Source organism: Hydra vulgaris, chromosome 13 (assembly GCF_038396675.1).
Source record: "Hydra vulgaris chromosome 13, alternate assembly HydraT2T_AEP".
Classification (NCBI taxonomy): domain Eukaryota; kingdom Metazoa; phylum Cnidaria; class Hydrozoa; order Anthoathecata; family Hydridae; genus Hydra; species Hydra vulgaris.
The window spans coordinates 29,022,885-29,037,228 of NC_088932.1; the positions used below are offsets into that span (position 1 = coordinate 29,022,885).

At 26.6% G+C, this 14,344-nt stretch overlaps 1 protein-coding gene across 1 annotated transcript in view; it reads left to right on the plus strand.

Annotated features, from left to right (window-relative positions):
* Window positions 1-1,994: 1,994 nt before the first annotated feature.
* Window positions 1,995-14,344, plus strand: part of LOC100213665 (opsin-3) — a 42,792-nt gene continuing 30,442 nt past the window's right edge. Inside the window, exon 1 of the mRNA XM_065815249.1 lies at window positions 1,995-2,149. The gene's annotated coding sequence lies outside the window, so the exon portion shown is untranslated. The remainder of the gene's footprint in view (window positions 2,150-14,344) is intronic.

Sequence of the window (14,344 nt, forward strand, 5' to 3'; positions counted from 1 at the left end):
CTAATTATTTTTTAGAAAAATTGATTGTTTTTAACATTAGTTGTTTGTGTAGTCACCAATCTGCAAAAAACCTATTTTGGTTTTAAAAAACTAGGAATGATCAGTTTTACAATGCTAGGAATAATCAATTTTAATAAATATCAAATACAATAATGCATTATTTAATTGCTTTGAAGATGGATTGATATAAAAATTTGTTGGATCAAAAAAACTTTAGTAAAGTAAAAAAAACTTTAGTAAAGTAAAGTTTTTTTAATGCAACAAATTTTTATATCTATTCCTCTTCAAAATAATTAAATAACACAATATTGTATTTGATACTGTTAAAAACAGCATCAAAGTTTAGAATATAGGTAGAACTCTCACAACAGCAGCCGTATCGCAGTAGATAGACCCGGGTTCGACGCCGGCTCCAGCCCAATAAGCAACATTGGTAAAGAAGGAAGAATGAACTTTCTGGTTAAATGTTGTTTTGCAGTGCTGTCATAAAACCGTACGGATTTCTGGGAGCACCTTAATAGCAAAACAAACAAAAAAAGTATCAAATTACACAGTTTCAAAGTACAGAGTTTTATATTTTAGGTGTAGGTTTCATTACAAAAAAACTTTTTTAGTAACTTAAGTTTCTGCTTATTAAAGTACGGTAGAACCTTTTTATACTGTGCTGTATAAATTATTCTACATAGTATAAATTATTCTACATAGTATAAATTATTCTACATGGTATAAATTACTCTACATTCGTTCGTAATTTAATAAGCAGAAACTTAAGCCACTTTGACTTTTTTTTTTTGAAAAACTGAAAATATAGAACTCTCGTTGCACTATCGGAAATACTTACAGGCGATTCTACGAATAAAATAAGGAAGGGGGTGAATCCCTAAAAAGTACCGACTGACTTCTTAAAAAAAGAAAAAAAAGGTCCTCAAAATTAAAACTTACCGATTGAATTGTGTCAAATACGGGTATTAGCTGACTAAATTCGTAAAAAAACCGACTATAACTGAAAAATGACCTCCCTCCCCCGTAAACTCGCCTCTGCTTGGGACACCTAAAATAAATAATTTTTTTTTTTTCATTTTTTTGTGGCTTGTGAGTGTTAAAGTAAAAAAATAAAATTCATAGCATAAAGAGAACTGGGAAGTAGTGAAGAAAATGGTAATTTTTACACTCACTCGGTAAATGTAATATTTTGAGTATAATATTATTAGTTGCAATAAACGTAAACTTAAGTTTCATTACGTTTATTTTGAAACATAGTTTTATAAAAAAAGTCAACTTTTCAAAAGTTAATAAAATTTGAAAAATCATGTTTGTGGGTAAAAGATTTTTCCGAAGATAAAATTAAAATAAGTTTTAAAAGAAAAAAGAAAATAATTACACTCTATATCAAGTGAAATATCTTGGTTGCGTCTGTAGATTATAAAAACCGTTAAGAGCTCATTTTAGGCGCCTTGGTTTCCTTTCGTGAACATATGATTATAACAGATATGGAAATGTATGAACTCATTTTAGATTTTATTGATAATTTTTTATTAAAAAGTTAAACTTTGTTCGTAGAAGTATCTTTATTAAAATTATACGTATCTAGTAATTTTCCTTGTTCACGCTCGAGCACCTGGAGCAGATGGGTCCAAATGCTCTACAGTAATAACGCCTCTAAAATTAAATAAAGAAAATCGCAACGATCTTGTCGCCAAAGCTATATAAAAGTTAACAAAAATTATATTAAACAGTAAAAACAAATGAGAAAATAAATAATAAAAAATTCGCAATAAAATACTTTTAATTAAAAAGTTTTCTTATGTGAAGTTTTATAATTCTAGATTGCTTTTAAGAAAAAGATGTGAAAGTAAAAAACTTAATAATTTTATTTCCACGAGAATAATAGATATAAAGGAAAATAACTTAGATTTAATCAATTCAAAAAAAAAAAAAATTAAAGAATTTATTATTTCTTAGAGTATATTTATTTTATTATTATTTTTTAATTAGTATAAAAGATGTTCTTAGAAAACCAAATGGTCTTATCTTGAAGCTCAATCTTGGAAATAACATTAAATGAGGCGAATTCCCCGTTTTCAATCTTACAAATGACATTTTTATGACTTAAAAAGATTTGAAATCCGACCTTTGGATCAGAAGTCTAGTAAGAAACTTTTTTAAAAAATATCTTTACTTTGAAACCTGGTGACCGTTTTTAAAAATATAAAACGTTAAATACATCGAGTTCCTTTATATTTGATATTTTCATTTCAATAAAAAAGATTTTGAGTAAGAAAATCTGCAAAATTAATTGTAAGAATTAGGTGGTTTTTGCGGCGATAAAAACGTAACTTTCTCAGTGTAGAAATGTATTTGCATAATTCACTATGAATAAATAAAAAGAGTTTCAATATTTTTTCTCCATACATAAAACTTTAATAGATATAACAACTGTTGCGTTGTTACCTTGGTACTTGTTACCAAGGTACTTGTAAAGAAAATGTTTTACAAATTTGATATAAACTACTTTTAGAAAGTTTATATTAAAACTAATTTAGTTTATATCCTATTCATAGAATTAAGGCAAAAATTAGGTTTATAATTATGTTTTGTGAACACTCTTTTTTTCACTTGAACCTTATCATATTCCTTACTATCTACCTTATTCCTTATTATCTACCTTAGTCTCTATTATCTACCTTATTCCTTATTCTCTACCTTATTCCTTATCATCTATCTCATTCCTCATTAAACATAAATATAGTAAATGTTGCATTTGCTAAAAACATTAAAAGTTAAACATCTAGAAAAAAAAAGATTGTCAGAAGATTTTATAACACTCTACAATATGAAAAAAGATTTTATAATACTCTGCAATATGAAAAAAGATTTTATAATACTCTGCAATATGAAAAAAGATCACACAGATAAATAAAATAGATTGACTTTCTTTGGATAAGAAATAATCACTGGGGCAGTGATTATTTCTTATCCCTAACTGTGGTTCTTGATCATGATTTAGTATACAAAAATTACTTTCAAATAAAAAAGTAGTTTTTCTTTATATAAAAAATAATTGTTTTTAAAAACTTTAAAAATAAAATCTAGCATAAAAATTGTAAAGATGACGGCTGATTGCTGAGATGATGGCTGATTGCTGAGATGATGGCTGATTGCTGAGATGATGGCTGATTGCTGATTGACTGATGAATGATTGCTGAGACGATGGCAAAATTCGTTTCATTAGGTTTAACGAACTTAAATTAATTCACTTTCAAATTTCACAATTCAAAGTTAATTCACTAACTTGATCGCATGAATGGTTTTGTTATTTTATGAACACAAAAATTTAAGTTTTTTTGAAATAAAAAAATTTATATCATGGGAAAGAATCCATATTATGTTTACACTTTCTTTCTTCTTGATTTCTGGTGCATACCTAAATTTGCGCACATGCCAACTTTATGACAGCACTAATGCATTATTTGGGCTAAAAATTATGTAAATAACAACAAACTATGTTTACATTTAGCTGTTCTGCTAAGTGGTAAAAATGAAATGACTGTAGGACAATGTACAAACCTCTTTTTCATAAACCTCTTCTTCATAAAGACAACTAACAAGTTAAAAAATTGTTTATTAGAGTATCTTTATTTTTTTATGGTTTGCGTAACTTTTGTAATTAAAGACTGGTAAAGAATGAAAATGTCAATCATAAAATGCAGGCTAATCCAATATAATTTAATAAATGGTTTAAAACATCTACACACTTTATCAAGCAGTATTTTGCTAGTTTGTTGGAAAAGGTTTCCAAATAAAGAAATTTTTATCCCAATAAAATGTTTTTTTATAATTTGCAATTACATGATTTGTGTCAATCTTTAATTGTATATTTCTTCGGTTAAGCTCGATATTTTATTTTGGAAATGTTTAGCAGTTGTATTACGACGTTCTATGAGATACTTATTTTTTTGCGCTTTAATCAATTTACTAATTTCATACATACATTTATTGATGCTATCCACTTTATTGATGCTATCCACTTTATTGATGCTATCCACTTTATTGATGCTTAATCCACTTTATGGATATATTACTAGTATTTCCATCCTGTCTAAATGACTAGTTGCGTTTAGGTTTAGATTTTATGCGTAAGTTTAAGTTTTAGTTTTGTAAATTCATTGTATATAGCTTAACGTTTGCGTAAATTTAACTTTATTTCTTTTACCACTAACTGATAGTTAATTATTTCCCATATTTTCGATAGCGTTTGTGCATTTCTTCCTAAACAATTATATATATATATATATATATATATATATATATATATATATATATATATATATATATATATATATATATATATATATATCAGGGGCGGATCCAGCATTTTTTTTCCTTTTAGATGACTAACTTCCAGACATTGAGCAAACTCTAAATATTTATATGTTTATACTTGTGTCAAATAAGGATGCTTTGCGAAAAATTGCTATGAATGGAGCCTGGCAAAAAAAAAAGCTCTAAAACTTTCGCCGCCTTCCCTAAATGTGAGAGCAACAAGTTGATAAAACATTTTTTTGTACTATTCTCAATCACACTTATATTCATCATTAAATTCTAAAATTCATAGTATAATCTTTCAGTGTTAAAAAATATCACCATCTAAAGTTCTCTATTTAAGCGGGTTAGAAATTTTATACCGTCATAATTTTTGAACGCTGAGAGATTATATTATGAAACTTAAAATTTATCGATGAATATTAGTCTTATTGAGAATAGTACAAAATATGTTTTATCAACTTTTTATAATGATTTTATATACTGTGGAGATTTAAACAACAATACACAAGTAAATATTACGTAATATAAGTTCATATTTACAATTAAATAGATTAAATATTAATTTACGAGTTCCATACTATTTTTTGCCGGTATCACTTTGTTGCTTACAAAAACATAGTTTTTTACAAATTGCAATACCTAAAAGTATAAGAAACTGAATTTGCCACTAATATGAGGTCAGGGTAACAACATAAGTTTTTGCCATGTCTAATAACATCTGTCCAACAACATCCATAATTATAATGAGGTATAATAACATCTGTCCAACAACATCAGAAATTTCATTGATGTCTAATAATAACTGTCCAACAACATCTGAAATTTCATTGGTGTCTAATAATATCTGTGCAAAAATTAAATGAACATTACAGATGTAGTTACATCTTTTAAATTATCAAAGTGTAATAACGTTTTTGAAACTACATCTGTGGGTTCTGAAGATGTAGTTACATCTTTTAAATTATCAAAGTGTAATAATATTTTTGAAACTACATCTGTGGGTTCTACAGATGTAGTTACATCTTTTAAATTATCAAAGTGTAACAACATCTGTGCAATTACATCTGTGGAGTCTATAGATGTAGTTATACTTTTTAAATGATCAAAGTGTAATAATGTTTTTGAAACTACATCTGTGGGTTCTACAGATGTAGTTACATCTTTTAAATTATTAAAGTGTAATAATATCTGTGCAACTACATTTGTAAATTTTAAGATGAAGTTATTTTTAAGATGAACTAACTAATAATGCATTATTTTAACTAGATGTTATTACATATAGAAATTTTTAACCAGATTTAGTTACATATAGGATTTTTTTCTATCTGGTAAGATGTAATTACATCTTACCAGATGTAGTTACATCTTTCTAAAGATGTTGTTAGGGAATTAAATTTTCAGATTATATTGGACAGATGTCATTAGAGTAAAAGAAAAATACAGGTGATCTTGAACAAAAATGTACAGATGATCGTGGACTACTTCACAGATGTTGTTGGACATAGATAGTAATCTTTTACCCTAATAAGGAGTCAATGGCTTTTATCTATTTAAAAACTATTACTTTCTGCAATTATATAAAACTTTTTTATATAAAGATCAAAAAATTAGAAAATCTATAAAAAGTAAAACTAAAAATACAAATAAAAACATAATGTTGATACTTTGGAGAAAATTTTGTATTTTTTTAAAACAGCAGTATAATTAAAAACTTCGTTTGAAGCTAATTTGACTTCGCGAAACATAATTAGCTGGGGTAAAAGTAAAATGCCATAAATAAGCAACTTGAAGAACATTTCAAATTTTAGAGGGTTTGTATAACAAAAATTTCGTTTAAAAGAGTATTGTTTTGCAACTTAATTTTAGAATGCAATTTGTTTAACACTTTTTAGTTTTATTTCTAGAAAACACGTATTTGATGCAATTTGAGCACTCGGTAAAGATTGTATAGAAACCTAAGCAGAAGATTTCTATACAATCTTTACCGAGTTTCTATATGTGCCTAATATACAATGGCATTTAAAACAAAAGTAAAAAAATTATAATGTAGAAAATTAAAATATTTTAAAAAAATAGTAAAATAAAATAAAAGGTCATTGACAAAAATGTGGTCAGTTACTTAACCAATTGATACTTAAAATATAGGCAAAAAAGAGTTAAACCTTTTTACGGTTGTATTGTTCAAGTTCAGTGACGGATCCAGGAATGTTTGGTGGTGGTAGTGGTGGTGGCGGTGGTGGTGGTAGTGATGGTGGTGGTTGTAGTGGGGAAAGGGGTGGTGTGGGGGATGTTGAAATACTTTTTGTATTTTGTAGCATTTCCCAAAAAAATAAAGGTCCTCCATTTCTAAGATATTTTAGAATCTAGATGGGGAAGGGGGATGCATTCCCCCTGGATCCGTCACTGTTCAAGTTAGGATTTTATGAATCTATTATGTTAAATGCTTGTTTGTCCATTAAACATATGTTTAGAGGTTGTTAAGCGATTAAAATATAAAAATTAAAAGAATTATAAAATTGATTTACTATACATTAATTTGAAACTTTAATTTATAAATCAGAATCGCTGGCTCTTCAAACATTAGGCTGCTTACAGATAATGATCATTAAAAATGTATACAGTATATTAAATTTATGACATTTTCTAAAAATGTTTTTTTAGAAAATGTCATAAATTTAATATACTGTAACTAGTTTAATTAAAAAAAAAAAACATTAAAAAAAATTTATTTTGTGATCTTTTAAACAATTTTGATAAATTTTGTAATCCTTAAACCTTTTTGATATTATTGTAATATGAACGAGTTTGCTCTTTCAAAAATCAAGTCTTTGTTATAAAAAAATTTGTAATCGTTTAAGGATATTTCTTTGTGTTTTTAATGGTGAGGTTTAATTTATTTTATCGCAAGATAAAAAGACCCAGAAATATTTTTATTTTAGTACCGTAAACCTTTGAATAGAGGGGGAACTTTTTAAAATATAAAATGGTAAATTTTCTTTTAGGACAGTAATACTTTGAATAGCGGGGAAACCTTAAAAACAAATCTATTCTTTTCAACTTGTAATTATGACAAGAACTTATATAAAACTGTTCAAACCTTAAACATCAAAGTATTAAAAATAGTTTATATTTTGATTATTTAAATTTTTACATTGTTTATTGATTGTTGTTGTTCCTTAAAAAATGAATTAAATACTTCGGAGATATTTCTCAAAAAAATTAGTCAGAATACTTTGTACACTGTCTTAGCTAGTGTAGCAGCTTGTTGTCATTAGTTACATGATATTTGTTTATTACTTTTTTAAGCATATCTAAAGAAGGTTGTTAGCCTGCTATAGTTATGTTCCATTGCTATAGCATAATTAGTTGTATACATTTTTTCGCATACGGGGAGTAAAAAACTAAAAACTCTAAAATTGAAACTTTAGTAGAAGGTAAAGAAGAGTGACAATTAACTGAATTTGTTTCTCATACTACTGAATACTGAATACTGAATTTCCGGGTTTGCAACCATTCCTCAATATAATTTTCAAATTTTACATTGATTATGCATATTAGAGCAGGTCAATATTTGCAACTTTTTAACTCTACAATGATCGCTGCTTTTGCTATACTTTGCTGTAATATATTGCGTTGTTACAAAAAGTTTGACTAAACTTGAATTTATTTAATAAATTATTTAAAACCTTTTGATTTCTACGTTGTTGTTTTTTTTTCTGCTACTTTTTTTTGTTATCAACAATAAAAATGGCAGCTGCAAGTTTATGTTTGACTAAAAGCAGTTATTCATTTTTTTTTCATTCTTTCTACTTTGAGACGTGAATATTTATTTCCATGAATTTTCAATGAAATATTTTGTTAAAAGTACTTAATGTTTATTTGTGCAATTTTTGGTTTTGGCTGATTCAAAATAATATGCTAAAAAGTTTATACAGAGAAGTGAAATGGTTTATTGAAAGTTATTCTATTTTATTAATAAGTTAAAGTATTCTTAACTAATAAAATACATTCTACTGAATCACCATTGTACTACTTAATATTATCTTGGGATTCATTTCGTGATTTTCTTTGTGATGGTCCTTGGGCTAATGTGTTTTCTCTCTTCACTGATAAATGGACTTCCTATGTAACCTTCTGGGTTAATATAATAATAATTATAACGTTTAAACGTACTTTATAAAGTACATAAAAGTACCCCACTACATAAATGAAGCTGAAGCAAGAGGAAAACATAATTCTGTCTTATCACCGGGCCCCATTTTTATAAAACCTTAATTTATAAATATTATATTATATTGGAGTAAATATACAAAGAAGTAATTAGTAATTGCTAAAATGCTTACATTATCTGCAGTTGCAAAAAGAGAAAAAAGGCAGCTGCAGTTGCAAAAAAACGATTATATATTTATAATAAAAATATAATAAAAATGAAATAAAAGGAGATATATGCATATATTTATATTGAGAGAGTAATATCATTACAATAATATAATTATATCATATATATATATCATTATATGTATAACGGGTGATGCGGAAGTTATCGGACAAATCCTAATTTCATTATTCGAGCATAATAATTAGTTTTTGTGGTTTTATGCGTAGGCATAAACGTTCTATAAAATATAAACTTTATTATTTGAAACACAATTATTTAAAATGAAAGCGACTAAAAATATTTTTTGTAAATAAACCTAATATAAAAATAAATAAATTGTAAATCATTTTGAAAAGGAAGGATTTGCTCGAAGTACAATATATGATAACCTAAAAAGACTTAAAACTGTTCAATCGATTTCTGATAGAAAGCACCCTGGTCGTCCGACATCCTGGACTAGAGAAAAGAAAGCCGAATTAACGAGACTTGTCAACAATCGAAAAGAGGTCAGTCAGAGAAAAATAGATATTAAATTCGGTGTAAATCAATCGACAATTGGTCGTCAGTTAAAAAAAATGAATATTAAATATAGAAAACGTGAAAAGACTCCAAAATACATTATAGAACAACAAATAAATACAAAGAAAAGAAGCAGGAAACAAGTTAACCAACTCTATAACAAAAAATCGCTTCTAGTCATCGATGACGAAAAATACTTTTGTTTTGCAGGGGACAACATGCCTGGAAATTCTGGATACTACACAAACAACAAAAAGACATGCCCAAAAAGTGTTCGTTTTATAGGAAAAGAAAAATTTCCAAAAAAATTATTAATGTGGATAGCCATATCTGACCGTGGTATGTCCGAGCCATTGTTTCGCACTTCCAAGGCTGTAGCGATGAATTCATCAATTTATATTAATGAATGTTTAGAAAAACAATTCTTCCATTTATTCACAAGTATTATGGAGACTTTAACTATTTATTTTGGCCAGATTTAGCAAGTTTTCATTATTCTAAAGATTCTCTAAATTGGATGGACCAATATGTCTATTACGTTGATTAAGAATCCAATCCCCCAAATGTGCCTCAAGCACGACCAATTGAAAATTTTTGGGGACATTTGGCACAGAAGGTTTACGAGGGAGATTGGCAAGCTTCAACAGAGCAAGTTTTGATTGATCGCATTAAACTAAAACTACAAGAAATTGATTTAAACTTTTTACAGTCGCATATGAAAGGCGTCAGAGCAAAATTGAGATCAATTGCAGATGGTGATGTTTTTTCATATAAAAAATAATATATTTTTATTAAAAGCTAAATGCTTTATTTATAAAAGATATAAAAGTAGTTTTTTTATTTATAAATAAGTTATTGACGTTTTTATTTTGCCCGATAACTTCCGCATCACCAGTTATATATATATATATATATATATATATATATATATATATATATATATATATATATATATATATATATATATATATATATATATATATATATATTATATATATATATATATACACATAGTTGTATATATATTCGTATACATAGAAGCCATTTAACGGGGGAGGGTGTAGTTTTGTAGTTTTGAGGACCTTTTTTTTGAGGAGCCAGTCGGTACAATTTAAGAATTCACCCTCCCCTTTCACTTTTTTTGTAGAATCGCCTTTGCGTATACAAATATATACGTATATATGTATATGTATATATATATATATATATATATATATATATATATATATATATATATATATATATATATATATATATATATATATATATATGTATGCATATATATTTTTTGGTGACAATAGTGGATTACCATATTGTAAAAATAAATTAAATGTTCACTGGAGGCAAGTCGCCACTTTGTATAATAACGTTTAAAGACCTAATCTGAAAACACATGAAAAATTAGTTTTTATAAATATGCAAAAACTAGCTATTGTACAACATGTTATGTTACGTCAATCATCTTTAGTGCCTCTTGTCAAATAGTCTCTGGTTATGTTTATAAAACTGACCATTTATCGGCTGTATTTTATACTCTGAAATAACTAAGGTAACAATCAAAATAGATAATAAAATTTTGCTATACACACCACACATACCACATATACACACAACACACATACTACACAAAATATAACAAATAGTCTTATTTTATTTATATACCTTTTTTAGCATATATGCTAAAGGTATATATATATATATATATATATATATATATATATATATATATATATATATATATATATATATATATATATATATATATATATATTAATGATTATTGAGATTTTAAATTTTTAAAATCTCAATAATCATTAACTTTTTTTAAATTAAAGATAAGTTTTATTACGCAATATTTCGAGGAGAAAGCTCATTGCAGATAACGTGCGCATTGCAGATAATGTGGATGCAGATATTTGCAACTATTATGTAACTATCAAGATTACCAAAATTTGCATTGTATATTGTATTGTCTTTTAAATAATAATTTAAAATAAGAAAGCACGTCAGTTAAGGAGGTCAAGGTGCTTTTAAATTTTACTGTGTCACAAAGTAATCTTACGATCATAGAATGACACTACACTACTGAAAAGGAACCTCAACCATTTAAAGTATTATTTTTAACGTAATTTAATATCATTTAACTTTTAGTCAACTTTTTATTAATTTTTAAACAACTCAATGACCTTCAGTCTTCAATTGAAATCAATGAAGAAATTTTGGTTGTTTCTTAACTTTTAACTTTTCAAGTTTTCAATTTTTAAATTTTACTTTCGATATCTTATTTTACAAATATGAGAATCAAAACAAAACAACAAAACAACAAATTAGAACGCTACACTAAAATACTTCTTATTCAACACAATTAAACAATAATCCGTCGAGAATTTATTGCTAAGCTTCTATTAAATATTTTTGGGTACTCTACAGTAGCAAAAAAAACTCTGGCTACCTCCAGCAGCGAATTATGTTGAGTATTAAGATTTTATTCATATTTTATTTCTCTTAAGCATATGTGAATATTTCCTACTGATAGGCGGAGTTTAGCAATATAGACTTGAGGCTTTAAATAAAATAGCAACAAAAAAAAATAAAAAAAAATAAAAACAACAACAGCAGTAACAACAACAACAACAACAGCAACAACAACAACAGCAACAACAACAACAACAACAACAACAACAACAACAAAAGTGTGTTCTAATTGTTGCTGTTGTTATTATTGTTGTTATTGCTATTGTTGTTGTTGTTGTTGTTGTTGTTGTTGTTGTTGTTGTTGTTGTTGTTGTTGTTGTTTTTGCTGTGTTGTTGTTGTAGATATGCTTTGCAGCTAAAGATTTTTTATTTTTTAATAGCATGTTTGTTTTACACTTTAATAGCATTGATAAAACAAAAAGACTCTAGCTAGCTTGTTGTTAAAAACTATAAAATTCAGAAAAAGAATAAGAAGCGGAGCTAAAAAAATAAACAAATAATAAAAAATACTTAAAAGATATGCTCAAATAAAAAGTCATTTACAACAAAAAATAACTAAAAAAAAGTATATAATATAAAAACTTGCAATGATATAAGATCATACTAAAAGCAATATATTGCAGAAAGAAAATACATTTGAATTTCCAAAGTTAGATTTTAGTACTAATGGGGAGTAAAAGTATTAGATCCCAGTTTCCGTTCAAAATTTGTTCTTTTATTTTAATTCACCTCTCCAAAGCCAAGAAGGCCACTACAGTCAAGGAGGCTCAACGAAGAAGTCCGCTGCGCGGAGAAATAAGTCGTGCGTGGTACTACCAGAAACTTGGGTCTTATAACTTGTGTATTATAAACTTATCAGTATTGTTTTTATCGCAAACAGAATAATGATTTCAGTTCGGATTATAGTCAGGACAAGCAAGCTTACCATTTTTATACCTCATTATAGAAATAACTTTAAAATCTGCTTACAGATGGCATAAATAACTTTAAAATCTGCTTACAGATGGCATAAATAACTTTAAAATCTGCTTACAGATGGCATAAATAACTTTAAAATCTGCTTACAGATGGCATAAATAACTTTAAAATCTGCTTACAGATGGCCTTTTTTTGTTTGTCTGTTTGTTTGTGTAATTTATTTTGCCGTTTAACAATGTTTACATTGCATATACATGTATCGAAATTAATGACTGGAGCAAGAAGAAAGTCACATTTTGTCTTTTCGCCGAGCCCCATATAAAAAAAGATTCTACATACCGTAATATATATATATATATATATATATATATATATATATATATATATATATATATATATATATATATATATATATTGAACATATTATATTTTTGATTTATGTTTATATATATATATACATTATATATATATATATATATATATATATATATATATATATATATATATATATATATATATATATATATATATATATATATATATATATATATATATATATATATATGTATATATATATATATATATATATATATATATATATATATATATATATATATATATAAATATATATATATATATATATATATATATATATATATATATATATATATATATAAACATAAATCAGAAATAAAACTGAAAATAATTAAGAGTGTAAAGAAGTACAGAATAACAAATAATTAAGAAGTGTTAAAATGTTTACAACCGCTTAAATATTTAAGAAAAACATAAACAAAGGTTTTTAAATTAAAAAAATTTTTTTCTTTTATAAAATTTCATAATTAACATAATCACTAGATTAGGGAAAAATGATTTCCGGTTTCCGGAAACCGTAAAATTTTCGGAAATCGAAAACCGAAAATGTTATTTTCAAAACCGGTTTTTTGATATATATCTTTTGTACAAAATTTACTTGGTTATTTGGAAATTTTAAAACACTTTTCTTGATGTGTAGTTGCTCAAAAAAATAAATGAAAACATTCAATTTGCTTCCACTTGAACTTTAACAGTAAGTTACTGCAATTTGTGATGTATAAAAGTGAAATAAATTTTCACAAAAACGAAAATGTTGTTTTCTGAAGTTCACAAGGATAACACACCAGTTTGGAAGCACTTTTTGCACTCAAAAGAACTTGAACTGGCCAAGTGCAAGCTCTGCGACCAAGAAATTAAGTGCAAAGGAGGAACCACAAGCTCCACGAGGAACCACCTGTCGACAAAGCACAACATCACGTGCTGCTATTGTTACTCCTGAGTGGAAACTTAAAGTCATCAAACTCATTGATTCATTTTTTAAGACAAAGGATCCTGTTGATGTTGTTTTGGCTGAGCTTATTTTATGTGATGGGCTGCCCTTTCGTTTTTTCTCAACTAGTCAACTTTTGAAAACAGCTCTAGAGACAAAAAGATATAAATTGCCCAAAGATCCTAAATCGATTAAGGCTCTGCTGATGAAACATTTTGAAGATATCAAGAAAACATATCAGCCGAATAGAAGCTTGTTGGTCACAAATTTAGCTTAACCCTTGATGAGTATACTTCATCCAGAAACAGAAAATATATGAACATAAATATTCATATGGAAGGTGATTATTAGAACCTTGGAATGATCGGGGTACATGGGTCTAATGTAGCAGAGAAATGTTGTGTATCTGTTGACGAGAAACT